The sequence below is a fragment of the Anas acuta genome, chromosome 3, assembly GCF_963932015.1.
Source record: "Anas acuta chromosome 3, bAnaAcu1.1, whole genome shotgun sequence".
NCBI lineage: Eukaryota > Metazoa > Chordata > Aves > Anseriformes > Anatidae > Anas > Anas acuta.
Window position 1 is genome coordinate 1,382,436 of NC_088981.1, and position 13,466 is coordinate 1,395,901.

Consider the following 13,466-nt stretch of genomic DNA (forward strand, 5'->3'; position numbering starts at 1 on the left):
AAGCCCTAATCACCCAAATCTCCCAAGGAGGCCATAAATTACAGCAATGAGATGGTGCTTTGTATTCCTCCTGCTGCAGGACAAGGCGGACTCGCAGCCGCGTATTTTGACAGGCATGAATTTAATTCATTGTTTTATGACAGATGGGAAAAGTGTACATGCTCATAGTGGAGATTTACGATCATTTGGGTCTGGAGGATTCTATAATTTGCAAGTAATGTGAAAACAGATGGATAGACAGACACCAAAGCGCAGGCTGACCTGTATATTCTCACCACTGGTTACAAATGGGATCCATATGCCTGGAAGTCTCTCTCAGAGAGATCTTCATTAGCGCAGGCTCCCAGATTGCAAAAAGCACAGCTCACTTCTTGCTGCAGGAGCAAGCAACTGCAAAGTCACATTTCTGATGCCTTTATTCATGTTGTTTTTTCAAGCGCGAACACGAAACTGCAGCCACATCCGTGTAATGGACAGCAGCACTAAAAACTCACCCTGGCCTCGCTGAGCTGCCCTCCTCACAAAAACTGAGCCTGGGGGAGTCTCATCCAAATCAGCCACGGACAGGTTTCAGTGGTTTGATGCTTATCTCCACAGTCGTACAAAGTAACCAGGTTTATACAGATAAATGTGTCATCTCCTGTGCTTTACATATTTGAATGGATGGTGAGTGATGTCTTTTTCCAGGCATAGCTCAACTGTAAAATACTTTTTATGCCTTCGCCTGACAAATGAAATAAGGGTGATGGAAACACACATGAATTTGAAGTCCTCCAAATTGAATGCTTATGTTTACTTGGTAGGAGGCAGGGGAGGATACCTTTTCATTGTTACTACCAGTAACGTAACTTTTTTTTTAAACCAGTTAGAGGTTGCAAGGTACACAGAGGGCACCTCTAACTGAGCTCACCCAATTTAAATCCTTCCGAATACAGCACATGGGAATTTCTCCCAGGCTGAGTACATGACTGCTTTTTCTTGTTACAAATCAGTTTATTTAGGTAGAGAGATGTATTTCAATGTCTGTAAATAAGAGACTGCAAATATAGAGCCATCCACACGCTGAAGGGCCAGGTGCATGCATTTAGTGCTGGAATTCCAAATAGACCCAGGGAAAACATGCTGAAGTTTAAAGTGTCAGCAACAGTTTGTAATCTGTTCTGCTGCCCTGGTGAAGTGGATTTCTTTCAGTACTGCTGGCAAAATGACATGAACCTGATCTTGGTGCAGTTGGAAAAGCAGAAATAACACCAAGGGGCTGTGCAAGAGCCATCACGGCCAGAAGGAAGGAGATGACTTTGCTGCAGACTCCTAACAGCACAGGTGCTGAACGGCTCCATAACATCACTGTGAGCCACAAGAGCATGGCACAGGAGGGCCTGCATGGCCTGGCCCAGGATCCAGGGGTCTGGGTGTCTTGCTCAGCACAAACCCTATGCATGCAAACCCCAGCAGCCTCTAAAGAGCAGCAGGGCAATGCCACTGTTTGCACTTCAGCCATAGGAGCACTGCACCTCCTCGCCAAGCCCCCCAGTTTTGGGAATGCCCAGGGCTTTCCATCATTCATTTCATTTCCACAGCTCCCAGTGACCCACAGGGGAGCTGTGTCAGGAAGGACAGTGTGACCGTGGCTCAGCTGCCCCCATGCAAACCCAGCCTCGTGGGGTGTTGATTCACACGCGCCAGTAGATTAAATTTTAACTGCTTTGGTTTACAGCCTGGAGTTTTAAAATAAACTGGAACCAGGGCCAGTTTACTTTAATGCACTGGCCATAAACGGCAGCAGCTCTGAAGCAGCCCCGCATGTGGAGGAGCTGGGCAGGAGTCATGCTCCCACTGAGGAAATGGCACAACTGAGGTGCCGAGGGATGGGGCAGATCCTTGGGGGAAATCTTTTCACCAACTTTGTTTTCCTGGTCTTTCCCCTGCCTGTCCTGGATTTTAAGCTGTGTGAAGCCAGAGGTGAGATTACCACAGGAAAAAAATATCAACAGACATATTAACAAAAAGGTCCAGTCCCTTGTGACTGGATTAGCAACCCCTCTCCTTCCTCATCACACAGCAACACAACTTGGAGTGCAAATTCTTCTGCCTTAGTCTCAAACAGAGCTACAGCTCTGGAATAAATTGGCAGCACTAATTATGGCATAGCATGACAGTCTTTTGGGCTGTATTCCAGAGAATAACATGACAGAGGATAAGGAATCCATTGGCTATTGGGGGAACACTTCCTGGGGAGTTAAACTTATTTCAGCATCTTGACCAGGGATTGCAGCTGCAGCCCAGCCAGCACACACATTCCCCCCCCAGCAGGGTTCAGCAGAGCTCCATATAGAGGCAGCTCAGCTTGACTGAGCCCCCCAGAAACCTGTGGCACTGCTACCATGAGCCTGCCCAAAAGGGACCCCCTTTGGTCCTGAGTAATTTGGAGAAATGCTCCTCTGAGAGCAAATGAACATCAAGTTCTCCTTACTTGCTTTCTTATATTTTCATTGTCTGTTGGGACTTTTGAGTTTGGGAGATTTTCATTAGTGAAAATTACTAGAACATTGCCATTCTGTGAAAGGACAATTCTCAAAAAAATATGAGTCCAGTACCAAAGGTCTTAAAATAAATTTACAACACTCACAAAAAATACATCAAGCAGGCAAACTGACCCTCTGGCAAGTACCCCTGAAAATACTGCTGTGTGCAATTCTGATCTCAATCAGTTGTCAGTCTTCAAAAAAAAAAAAAACCCACCCTGAAGCCAGCCATCACCAAGAGCCTACAATCAGTGGAACAGAGATACACTAGCATCAATTAACACCACTAAATGTAATGGGGTAAGAAAAAAAAGAGGGAGCTAATTAGATGTCTGAAAACTGATGTACCAGCTTGTCATTGCACTGCCTGACATAAACCCTGTTTAAATGCAGATTTCCATGTATTTCCATAGGCTTTTGGCAATCGGATACATTTACCTGCAGGACTGTGAGAACCCATCGTGTACTACCCAAAGCCCAGCTCCAGCCCCTGGAGCAGAGTCCTACGAGGAGCGGCTGAGGGAGCTGGGCTTGTTCAGCCTGGAGAAGAGGAGGCTCAGGGGCGACCTTATTGCTCTCTACAGATACCTTAAAGGAGGCTGTAGCGAGGTGGGGGTTGGCCTGTTCTCCCACGTGCCTGGTGACAGGACGAGGGGGAATGGGCTAAAGTTGCGCCTGGGGAGTTTTAGGTTAGATGTTAGGAAGAACTTCTTTACTGAAAGGGTTGTTAGGCATGGGAATGGGCTGCCCAGGGAAGTGGTGGAGTCACCATCCCTGGAAGTCTTTAAAAGACATTGAGATGTAGAGCTTAGGGATATGGTTTAGTGGGGACTGTTAGTGTTAGGTTAGAGGTTGGACTCGATGATCTTGAGGTCTCTTCCAATCTAGAAATTCTGTGATTCTGTGTGATCTCTTTCTGCTGGGGAGGGGAAAGAAGACAAGAAGATAAGGCATGCATGTTTATTAAGGACCCTGACCTAGGAGGCTGTGTCTAATGCACGCAAAGAGATATTTCTGATCATACACGGAGGCAAGCATGAACAGTGCGTGCTACTTATTTCACACTGCTGAGTTCCTTACAGCTTCTCATTTAGTTACGTGATACTGCACAAGTTCAGCTTCGCATGTGTGGGGCAGTACCTGCAGGAAAACAGAATAAATCAGGTAGCTTTTTGTCCATGTTTTACTTGCAGCACTGGTTCTCTCAGCAATTAAATAACTGCACTTTGGCAGTTATTTAAAAAACTGCAAAAAAGAAGCCACTTCTTTGAAAAAAGAAAGCAAGAAAAAATCCACAAAAGCATTTTGTTCACCTGGAAGCAAGTACCTAACTCACTGAAACAAAGCTTTCTTCCTCCTTGTACAAATCCTGATTAGTGCCATTGTGAAATAAAAAAATATCATGCACAGTTCTATTTTTATTGTAATCCTTCAGATAAAATATATCCAGCTATCATTTAAAATAAGAGCTGCTCTCAGCTGAATGCTGGCAGACAGCACATGCCATAAATCCTCCTGCAGCACATTCCTAGCTGCCCTGTGGACCCACTGTCCAGATCAGGAGAAAAACGGTGAATTTGTTGCTATATTATTCCAGCATAAGGTACTAATATTAGACTTCAAGGAAGCCATCTTGCACAAACATTTCAGTCTTTTAAATTGTGGCTGGTCAGGGAGCACCACTGAAAAAAAAGCATTTTACTGACACTCACAGTTTGCCTCTCCAAAAGGATAGACAAAAGCTGCAGCTTTTCTTCTCACTTGCAGGTTTGCAGTTTTCTAGTTAGCTTTATTTCTACTTCCCCCAACCGTTGCGAACTCTTCCAAAATAAAAAGCACATTTAATATTTCATGAGAAATACCTTTTCCAAACAGCCACGCTGTGAAGGTAAATAAATGCAGGGTTTCTAGAAAGGAGTCTGTAGGAAACCACGCTTTATTTTTCTATGATAAATCATTTACTTTGCAAACGACTGATATTTTGTGAGTTATGAACATCAGACGAATAGCTGTCTAGCCTGTCTAGCACTCGCGCTGTTTCTTTTTTCCCCCCCTCATAGGAGACTTTTGTTGCACTCATTTCATTATAATTAACTATGAGCTGCCGCTGGAGAAACAGCACTACAGCCATCCTGGAGAGAAGAGGCCCACAGGAGCACCTGTGAGTACAGTGAGCAGAACTTTTCTAACCACCCAAAAAACCAAAACACGGACAACAGCAAATGGCGCAGGCGTGAAACACCAGCATCTTACAGTCACACCACTGAAATTAGGATGCCATGCTTTACAGACAGGTCTTGTGCCACCTGCAAGGGGTAGGGGGAAGAGGGCAGCATCCCCTGCGTGACAGATCCATCCCCTCGGTGCCCATCTTACCTTTGCCAGCCCCACCATGCTGCTGCCTGCACACAAAACCAAGGTGGGTGCGCTCTGCCACCAGCCCCCTGCTCATCCTGCTGGGTGCAGAACATGCTCAGGGGCACCCATCCCAAGAGGATGAAGCTGGAAAGTCAGTTTCTTCAAGTAAATCAATAACTATTTTTTTTCCTTACATGCTTGAACATCCCCAAACACTTATTCTCACATCTCTTTGTGTGCTCCTGTCCCCTCTTCCACAAGCAGAGCACAAAACTCGCAAGCTGCTCTTACAGGGGGAGCCTGGGACAGTGGCTTACAGCAGCAACAGGCTGCTGGCTGCACAAAGCCACCCACCAGGCAGGGCTCCGTGGCTTTCTAACTTGTTGGGCAGCAAGTTAAGGTTTCTGCCTTCACACTTTTCAGACTAGAAATATTAAAGAGAGCTTTTCACGTAAGACTTCAAAACAAAATCCTTCAGTTTAAGGGTTGTACTGTTTTCTTTGGGCAGTTTTTCAATGCTACTATTTCACCAGATTTAATAAAATCCCCCTTCCCTTTCTGACATACAACACTGATTAAAAAGGACATAACATCTCCAAAACACTTCAAAATGGCATCAAATACGTAAAGCCATGAAGACACCTTCCTGTACACTGGGTGGTGTTTTACTGCTCTTTGCAGATGAGATTTATAACTCAGCCATACATGGTGATAAAGATTTATGACACGTCAGAGGAGTAAACCCCATTAATGGCATCTCAGCCACAGGGTGCTTACACACCCCAAAAAGCTGGCCAGGTCATCCACAGGCACTGCTCCATGGCCTCGCCCTGAGCTTTAGATGCCAAATGGGATGGGACAGCACATCTGCTGCAAGGGGCAGGCATGCATGCACCTGAGGGCAAGCCACAATTAATGTAGTCTTAATTGGCTAAAGGCATTGGAGCTGTGCTCAGTACAGCAGCACACGCTTTATGCACTGCCTGGGGAGCGGACTGGAAGCATAGGTCGGAGCCGGTCTGCAGGAGATGAGACAGTTTTCGTGGAATTCAAGCCCTCATCGAACAGAGCAGATGCTCCAGTGGGAGTGATGTCTGGATACACGACGGTTTGGGTAACGCAAAAAATCTAAAAAAGCATTGTTGTGAGTTTCAGGACAACAAAATGAAAACATAACCAGGGTTTATTTTCGTTTTCTTCCTTGGAAATTTCCAAAGCATTTGTTTTACACTATTTCAAAATGAAAACAATGTCTGAGACGATGTCCCCAGTCAAAAGCCCAAATGCTGTTCCGCTCTAGCAAGGCAGCTGTTCCCTTGCTTCTTCATTTGGAAGAAGCAAGGGAACAGCTTCATTTTCATGGTGGAGCAAGATGGGGGCTCTGTACACCAGTCAGGCTTAGACACAAGCCCAAGCTGCCCTCTCCTGCCCCAGTCCAGCAGCATCCCCCCCCCCAGCCCTTGATGCATCACAGGGGTCTGGGTGGGGAAGCGAGACAAGCATTTTCCATGGCTCTAAAAATGCCTACAACTCCCACAGGAAGCCGTGTCCCTACAAAATGCAGAGGACATCAGAAATCCTCATTGTTATATTGCCCGATGTCTAATTACATACGGTTCCATTTAAACTCTCAACATTAAATCACGGCCGGAACTGTACGGTCTAAGAACTACCTGGAAGGAAAATAAATGACATCTGCAATCCCTGAACTTGGAGCCCATCTCAGTTTACAATATTAGTTTTTAAAAGGATATTTAAAACATGCAGCAGTTAAAACCCATTTAGTTAGTTATTTACCTTCCAATCCTCCTCTCTGCCTCTCCCCTAAGCCATAGATCCCATAAATGCAAAAAGACCTACTGACATGTGGTATTTTTTAATGCTAGGGAAGGTGTGTGACAAAATCTCGAAAGTTTTGAAAGTGGGCTACTTTCTGCTAAACGCAGCTAGATCTTGAAGCCCAGGCCAAGACATGAATTAGAGTTTATAATGCTGCAGAGAGAATACCAAGGAATTAAAAGAAAAACATTTCAGCTTGAGTAGGAAAGTTTTCTGTATTCTATTTTACAGCCAACCATAACTTTCACAAGATGAGTTATGTTTTCTGTTATTGGCATGTTTTTCAAGTTAAATAAAAACTGTTTTCCAGGAGAGGCACTGGTGAATCCTGCTTCCCAGATCACTCTTCCTTCTCTAAACCACAGTCTCTGCCCTGATCTATGTAATATTTTTTAAAATTTAGAACTGAAAACACCTCATGCCCACCCGTCCTCCCAGCAGATTAAGCATCCACACTGGGTGGTGTTCCTCACTGTGCCTTTCAGAGGTCTTCCACCATCCATTAGTAAATCCATGCCACCCTTGTGCACCCCCAGTAACATCAGCTGCAATGTGGCCATCCGTTCATGTAATGGACACCAGGCACAGCTCCAGCCCCAAAACACCTGGCTAAGCTCCAGCTCCATGCAGCACACCTTCCAGCTCACAGCAACGCACATTTGGAGGCCTGGCATAAGAACACTTGAACACAGGTCACAATGCAATTTAAAGCTGAAGCAGAGCACCCACACTAGTAGGGAATTAAGTTTAACAGTCAAGTAGGTTAAACATTTTCTGCTGAAAGTCTTTCTCATCAGAACAAGCAGGTCCATCAAACTCAACATCTGTGGAAAAAACCTTACTTCAACAACGCTTACTTTAAGAGGAGATACTGCTAAATGAAAGACTTCACCTAGAAGTGTCACAGTCCAAATGTTTTAGGCTTGAATATTCCAAAATATTTTGTTTAGAAAGCAGTGACTTTCCTGCAGCATAGTTAATCCTCAGCTTCTAACTCCACCAAGCAAGCACCCAACATTTCCACTGGGAGGAAATTACACATCTGGCTGCATGGTGAAGTCCCAGCACTTCCATTAAGCCTTTGTTCATCTCTGTGCACAGAGCAAGCCCTCAGTGCTGGTCACACCTGCTCACTGCTCATTCCCCCCATGCAGGACAGGCCCAGCTCAGACAGCAATACTAATTTCTCCCTGTCCCACACACCAAGGCGCAGCAGCAAAATCAAGAGAGACCGAAGTCCCTTCCCTTACCTCTGCTCCTCCAGCAGGCAGCAGGGGTCCTCCAGCACCCTGGCACAGCAGAGTCCCCGTCACTCAAAAGAACGTGGGCCTGGAAGGGAACAGGTAACAAGAAGTTAAAACCCCAGGAAGAGTTGGAATGAGACAGTCAGCTGCAGGGGTAAACTCATCTGCTGGGGATGTGACTAATCCAATTGCTCAGATTCATTTTCTGAAACTCAGAACTGGGATGAGCAGTTAATACCAGATGTTCAACCGCTCCAGACACTTGAATGGGTTTTGGATACAAGGAAAAAAGTGTACATTGGAGAGAGGGTTTGTGGTTAAAGCATTAGGCTAGGATGCAGCTCTCGTTTCACAACCCAGCTGTGACTGGCTTCCTGAAGCCATGCTCACACTGCCTGCTCCTCCCGGCACCCGAACAGGGGCAGAAGCCGAGGGCCCAGCTCGGGGCTGGGGACACACTGCAAAACTTGGCTGCTCCATTTGGGGCTGAACGGGAACAACATCCACCACGCTGAGCTAAGTCTCCACAACAGTGCAGAAACCTGGTCAGCTCATCTTTTTTCACGAGGAAGAAGAGAGCCCTTTAATTACTGTAACTATAGTCACACCGGGCAGCGCTGGTCTGCTCCCACTGCTCCCATGGGGCTCAGCAATGGAGCACTGCCCTCAAACCTGTGAGCTTACCCAGCAGGGACTGGGAACAACTGGTGCTTTCATTTGCTTCAATAGCTCTAGGAGCCGGGATAGGGGACTTCAGAGGTTAAAAAAAAAATCATTCGTGTACTAATGAGGTCTCAGAAAGAAAGATTGAGCATCAATACACCGATGCCAGCTAGTAAACGTTTTTTATATCAGAATATTGTTCTGGGTAAGACATCAGCTTTCCCCAAATCAGCCACTGATGTCAGTGGGCCAAGGTTTCACCCCAGGCACAAAGGGAGGGCAGCACAGGGAAAACACAAAGTTTGGTGCTGCAGGGGGGTCTGATGACAAAGCCTGCAGGCACAAGCAAGGGAGCAAAGAAAGGCCAAGACTGCTCTGTTCATTAGTCCTAATGAAGGAGAAAAGCTGGTGAATGGAAATTTTAATAGGCAGCTTTAGCAAGAGCAACATTTACTTTTATTTGCCTCAGAGATTCAAATCTCTTGCCAGACTCGCACTTTCTTAGGTCCCAACCCCTCCTTGTGTTTTATTTTTTGTTTTTCCCCATGCTGCAGCCTCTCAGGTCCCTCAGCTGTCTGGGCAGCAGCCACCCTCACCCATGAGGGGTGAGCACCCAGAGCCACTCACACCAGCCCAGCCCCAGACATGCAGCATGCCCTCACCCACCACCAGCATCCCCTGAACCAGGTGAGAGGTGCAAGACAGCTCAGAAACAGAAGGCCATGCAAAGCTTCCAAGAAAATGGGTTTTGGGGTGCCTGCATGTTTTTGAACAATGTGGCTTTTATTTTTTTTTAGAATACAGGCACCATTTATCTTTTATTTACTCTTTTGCCAATAACATTAACTGCCTGCCAGTTATAAAACAAATACGAAACACAATGAATTAAATCATCAGGGACCAGAAAACAACCTAGAATATTACAAGCACATAAAGCTCTAGGAGCATGTGTGTGGGAGCCCATTTAACCTCCCCTGATCTGGGGCTAGGTCCAATAAATTCCTCGGGCACACGGGGGCTTTGGGGGCTGGATCCCAAAACAGAATTTTCCCCACAATTAATTCTCCGTGTATTGGGGGGCTCAGCAGGACCCTCTCCACACTTCTTGCTTCCATTGGGGTTTCTGACCCAAAACCAGCTGTTCTTGGTGAGAAGTGATCCAGAGCCAGTGACTAACAACAGCTTCAGGGCACCACCCCCATTGTTCTGCTATGCTGGGCCTCACAGGGCACAGCTGACAAACAGAACTGTATCACCCTTTTTCTAGAGAGCAGTTAGAAAGGCATCTCCAGTGAAGTACCTGAAGGTGTGGCCCCCAGCTGCATTCAAGCCAACAATATAGTTCAATAAAGCTTGTATTATTTTCTTAATGTCTACCCCAACAAATACCATGGGAAACAGGTACAGGTATGGCCATGCTCAGGGGTAAACTGAAGTAGTTCTTACAGAGGCCCCTGAGCCATTCCCAACTAACAGCTCCGGTAGTGCAGCCAGGAATAGCTAATTGCAGACACAGCAGCTAGCAGGGCAGCAAAAGGCACCTTACTTTGCCTGGAGCCAGGCAGGATGGGATGGGAGAGCTGAGCAGCCCCGAAAGCACGGAAACCCCACTGTGCAGGGAGCCCAGACAAGTCCTCACCATCCATGTCTCCTAGCTCAAACCCCTCCTTCCTCCTGGGGAGATGCACCTGAGCACCAGCAGGGCACAGAGGCAGCAGGGGCACCCACAGGCACCCAGTGTCTGATGCACACCCACAGCACCCTGCAGCACAGAGCCCAGCGGGGAGATGCTGCGCCCTGCGGGCAGCTCTCCTCACTTGCAGAGCCTCCAGATCACTCACAAAACACATCTGGAATAGAAATCCCGACTGCCCAATTCCCCCAGCTCGGAGCCCTGCAACACAGAAGCACTCAGCAGTAATGTAATAAACAGCATCCGCACGCTCAACTTTTTCAGTAGCCACATTTTATAGCCTGCCTGAGATCCAAGCCTAGAGGAGTCGTTTTGGAAGGACAGAAAAGGGAAAATTATAGTAATTTCGCTAAGCAGTGATTGTCCCGCCTATGTGCAGACAGTTGATGTATTGGAACGGTTTATTTTCTTAGAAAATAAGCATTGTGGGTTTTCAGCCTGGCTTCCTAAAGAAGTGGGGTTTGTGTAATCTCTCAAGTACACATCCCTCCACCAAACCAGAAGTCTCTTCCCATTGCTTTTCAGTCTGCTGCTCAGCCCTGGCCAAACAGGAAAAAGAATTAGATCTCAACAAATTAGGGGGGATAAAATGAAAACCAGCAGATGCCCGTAGAAAAGAGCCTCTATTAACACCTCTGCTAAGAGGGAAGGTAAGCTCCCTCCCAGCACCCACTGGATGTTCAGGACACATCCCAGGGAGGCAGCAGCACACACCCTTACAAATAACCCCAGCACAGTCTCTTGCTCATTGAGACTGCAAGCTGCAGAGCCCAGCCACCCAGCTGCTACCGACGTAGCACAGCACAGGCATCGATAACTTCCATGTGCCTACACAGAGGAGCTGCAGCCCCTGAGCTATCAAGCTGGCAGTCTTGTAACATGTTTATTGGAGGCAAAGCACAGCCACTCCGCTCCTCTCAGCCAGCAGCGGCTATGGCTTCACCAAAAAGCCCCCCAGAGCCCTTCATAGCCAAATCAGCTGCACATTGCAGCCTGGTCATCAGCCCATTCACAGCCCTCCCACATCTTTCTCCATTTTCTCGTATCTTACCACCTTACCTTTGCTCAGGCTCTGCCCCATCCCCTTCTCCAAGACCTCTCCTGCTGCAATACCACCAAACTGCCTGGGAGCCTCACACCTCATTGCAGCAGAGCTGGGCCAGGCCCCACAGGGCCTGCATAGGCCCCACAGGACAGCATAGAGGGACCCAACCAGACTCCATACACCCCCCCCCCCCAAAAGGACCAACCAATATTGCTTCCCTGGGGAGGGCTTAAATAGGCCTGAGCAGCTGGGTGGGGAGGTGACAATGTGGCACAGGTGTGGGGGATCAGCACCCCGGGGCCGCCTGGCCTCTGCCTAAGTGCAGGTGCCTGGGGGCCAGGGGCTGCTGGGCTGGACCCACCTGGGTTAGAGCTCCCTGGCACAGCCTGAGGGTGCCCATTCACTGCTCTTGCTCCCACCGTGCTGCTGCAATCAGAGGCAGCTGTGTGCCTATGGGGTGCTCGTAGGGACATGGGGTCAGGGCCTCCCTTCGCTGTGAACACGCAGGCAGGGAGCAGAGACTACGTTTGAAGTTGAACACGTTTTTGGAAACGCAGCGTTGCCCTGTTGAAGTTTCCCTTCTCCGTTTCCTCAAGTCCAGTGGCGTTATTTTGGAGCCCACAAGGAGGTGGGCTCACAGCAGGTGTGGGGATATGAGAAGCACATTTCTGGGACATTACACGCACGGGTGAAGGAATGGGGTGGCTGGGGCAGGGGCTGCTACAGGCAGGGGCAGCCCTAGTGACACAGCCACCTGAAGTGCCACCACATGCAGCCACACGGCTGTCCCAAAGCCTCCCAGCACCATGGGCACTCCGCCCCTTCCTCCGCTGACATTTTGTCTTTCAGCAGGAGGGTGATGGTTACGCTACTTGGGCTGCTCAGTAAGACAGCGCCCATCATGGAAAATCATCTGCGCGCAGGCTTTTCTTTCTTTTTCTTCCTCTTTTTCTACTCTTTGTTAGTGACCACCCATAGGCACAGTTCGGCTCTGGCAGGCTGCCCACTGATGAGTTTTCCACACACCATTGGCTCGTGGGCAGCCAGCAGGCTCTGCCTCTGTGCCCATACAGCTCAGCCCAGCCCCTGCCTTTCATTATTTTCCTGGTCCGAGTGTGTGTTTGCTCTTCTTCACCTTGATTCCTGGGAAGGCAAACATCTGATGCTCGGGTCACACTTGAAGGAAATGACATTCCCAGCTGAATATGCTGTGTCACCCCCTTGCATGTAAAACGCCTGCTATAACCTCTGCTTCCTCTGCAGTGTTAAAAAGCCTCAAATAAAATAAAATAAAATAAAATAAAATAAAATAAAATAAAATAAAATAAAATAAAATAAAATAAAATAAAATAAAATAAAATAAAGTAAAATAAAATAAAGTAAAATAAAATAAAGTAAAATAAAAAAATAAAAAATAAAATAAAATAAAGTAAAATAAAATAAAGTAAAATAAAAAAATAAAAAATAAAATAAAATAAAATAAAATAAAGTAAAATAAAAAAAATAAAAAATAAAATAAAATAAAATAAAATAAAATAAAATAAAATAAAATAAAATAAAATAAAATGACAAGGAAGAAAACTAAGTGTGAAAAAGGAATGGACAGCAGCTTGGTGCCGCTGGACAGTTCTCCACTAACCTAGCAAATGTAAATGCATCAGTAAATGCAAATATACTTTTTTTTTCTTTTTTCCTGGGGCTGTAGCCTGCCCATTGAGACAGTGCCAAGAAACGCTGATGTCCAGCACTCTCACTTTGCCATTTTGTGTGGGTTATTGGGGGTGCAGACCAGGGATTTGCCTCTGAGCTCCAGACAAGTGGATTACAATATCTCTGGTGCCCTTTCTACTCTCTTTCTAATACTTGGGAAGAACTTACAATAGGAAAAACAAAAAAAAAAAAAACAAACAAAAAAATGCTGGTGGGGTGAGTGAGCACTGACATTTGGCAGAGGAGCAAGCTAGGAAGTGGTGCGAGGGTCTGCTTTGTGCACCCATGGGTGCGCACTGCTGGGGTGGCTGGTGGCAGCCCTGTGATGGAGAAGCCTGGGGGGTCCTCATGCGACTCACCAGAGGGTTGCGCTTGCTGCCTTTGAAGCC

The 13,466-nt window shown here is 46.9% G+C and overlaps 1 long non-coding RNA gene across 2 annotated transcripts; it reads right to left on the reverse strand.

Moving 5' to 3' along the window:
- Positions 1 to 3,471: 3,471 nt before the first annotated feature.
- LOC137853155 (uncharacterized) lies at positions 3,472 to 11,580 on the reverse strand. 2 transcript variants are annotated; one of them, XR_011094284.1, is made up of 4 exons: positions 11,382 to 11,580; positions 10,471 to 10,523; positions 7,973 to 8,051; positions 3,472 to 3,665 (listed from the first exon to the last, which is right to left on the reverse strand). It is a non-coding gene; the product is annotated as an uncharacterized lncRNA (long non-coding RNA). The 2 variants fall into 2 exon arrangements; XR_011094285.1 differs by lacking the exon at positions 3,472 to 3,665 and adding an exon at positions 6,331 to 7,389.
- Between the last annotated feature and the right edge of the window lie 1,886 nt (positions 11,581 to 13,466).